The following is a 2,415-nucleotide window of genomic DNA, read 5'->3' on the forward strand; positions in this document are numbered from 1 at the left end:
AATCCTTTATGTTAGATCTTTCTCGCATAAAGTTACCTGTTTTTAATTTTTAATTTTCTTGTTTTCTGTCTTTTTGCATTAAACTCGTCGAGTTATTTATTGAACCCGACGAGTTTCTTTTGTTTTCAGTTTCGTTACTTCATCGTTTTTGTTCGTTTTACTCTTGTTTTTCTGTTTTGTTTCAGATTTTTATGACCCGAGGCTCTAGTTCTACACTAGTGCCACCCGTAGAAGATCCGGAGTTGATTATTGGCCAAAAAAAGGGGAAAAACAATCGAAGAACCTGAAGATCTCAACAAAATCCACAATGATAAGGTAGAAGGTTATGAATCCGACACACCCACGTTTGGTGAAGAAAGCAATTCCGAGCAAGAAGACAACAAGGCCGACATCGCCGACATACCAATGGGAGACTACAAGAAGAGCATAAGAGATGGTACCGGGCCAGGACTCGTGCAACCAGCAATCCCAGCTACCGCCAACTTTAAGTTGAACGGTCACATACTTGCACAACTAAAAGACGTTCCATTCTATGGGAAGGAGCATGAAGATGCTTATAAGCATATTGAAGAAGTGACGGACATTGCTGACTATTTCCACATGCAAAATGTATCTCGCGATACCGTTTTGCTTCGGATGTTACTGGTTACATTCAAAGGAGCCGCGAAGGAATGGTTGAAATCTTTACCCCCGGATCCATTACAACATGGTAAAAGATGCGCGAAGAGTTCATTGACCAGTTTTGTCCACCTTCCATGATTGCAAAATTGAAGAAAGCGATTGCCAACTTTGAGCAATTGCCAGGAGAATCACTCTATGAGGGGTGGGAGAGATACAAGGGGTTGATAAGAAATTGCCCTCAAAACGACCTAAACGTGCAACAAGAGGTTTCCATTTTTTATGATGGTGTGAACGTCACAACTAGGCAATTACTCGATTCCCAAGGACCCCTCACGAAGAAAGCACCAGCCGTCATTAAAACATTGGTAGAAGAATTCTCCAAACATTCAAGGGAGTACCATAATCCATGGAACGATACAACTAGAGGCGTGGTTAACTCAGTTTCCGATGACATGGCGGCAATGATGGCCAAACTCGAAAGTATGGATCGTAGGATGACAAAGATGGACCAATCCATCCATGCCATTAGGGTGAGTTGTGACAATTGTAGCGGTCCCCATCTTACTAAGGATTGCGATCTTGATGAGAACGGCAACAGGAAGGCACAAGTTTGTTACTCAAGTGGCGATAGATTTGAAGATGATTGGCGAAAGCCTAAGAAGGAGTGGCTTCCCTACAATTAGTACAAAAGGGTAAAGGAGGAGAGGTTTAGGCAAAAGACACATGGATTTTATTAAAAAGAAGAACCAGTACAAGAGAAGAAGACGATCTTGAAGCTATGTTAGCCCGATTTGTTAGTGCTTCCGAAGAAAGGCATGACGAGTCCGATGCGGCCATTAGTGATCAACAAAAGATGATGAAGGAGCACCAAGCAATGATGATGGATCAACAATCTCTGCTCCGGAATCAACAAGCTTCAATATTAAATATTGAAAAACAACTCGGGCAACTTGCCAAACAATTCAACGAAAGAAAACCGGGCGGACTCCCGAGTGATACTGAGAAAAATCCAAAGGGCACACACATTAACATAGTGATAACAAGGAGTGGGAAGATAGTCACACCCCTGACTCCAATCCCAAGTAAAGATCCAAAGGAGGTACAAGAAAAGGATCAAGAAAACCCGGAATCGCAAACAGTAGAAAAAACTCGTCGAGTTCTAGACAAAAACTCGACGAGTTCCATACCTGATGAGAAAAATAAATCAAAAGATGAGCCATATAAGCCACCATTACCATTCCCGGGCCGAGCTCGAAAAGAGAAGCAAAATGAAGACTACCAAAAGTTCCTGGAGCACATAAAGGCCTTGCAAATCAACATCCCTTTCATTGAAGCAGTCGCACAAATGCCAAAATATGCCAAGTTCCTAAAAGAACTTCTCACAAATAGAAAGAAGATGGAGGAAGCATCTAAGGTGGTCCTAAATTAGAACTGTTCAACCACAATGTTAAACAAACTGCCAAAGAAGATGGGTGATCCGGGTAGCCTAACCATTCCTTGCCAATTCGGGAATTTAGCCACTAGCTATGCATTAGCCGATTCGGGGCCAAGTGTGAACCTCATGTCATATTCTTTCTTTAAGAAGCTAAACTATAACACCCAAAGTCAGGAAGGCTAAGAAAGGAAAGAAAACCCTAATTTTAAGGGACGACTCGTCGAGTCCAAGGAGGAACTCGGCGAGTCCGAGTGGGATCCGGGTCGAGGAATAAGTGACCGACTCAGCGAGTCGGCCAAGGAGACTCGGCGAGTCTGGTCTGTACGAGGAAAACCCTAAATTCGGGACCTGGAGCCTAT

At 43.0% G+C, this 2,415-nt stretch overlaps 1 non-coding gene across 1 annotated transcript; it reads right to left on the minus strand.

The window, feature by feature from the left end:
* Window positions 1-764: 764 nt before the first annotated feature.
* Window positions 765-871, minus strand: LOC145049045 (small nucleolar RNA R71). The gene has a single exon (XR_013683165.1). It is a non-coding gene; the product is annotated as a small nucleolar RNA R71 (small nucleolar RNA).
* Window positions 872-2,415: the final 1,544 nt, after the last annotated feature.

Source organism: Lactuca serriola, chromosome 4 (genome assembly GCF_051521515.1).
Source record: "Lactuca serriola cultivar US96UC23 chromosome 4, Lser_US96UC23_V15, whole genome shotgun sequence".
Taxonomy (NCBI): domain Eukaryota; kingdom Viridiplantae; phylum Streptophyta; class Magnoliopsida; order Asterales; family Asteraceae; genus Lactuca; species Lactuca serriola.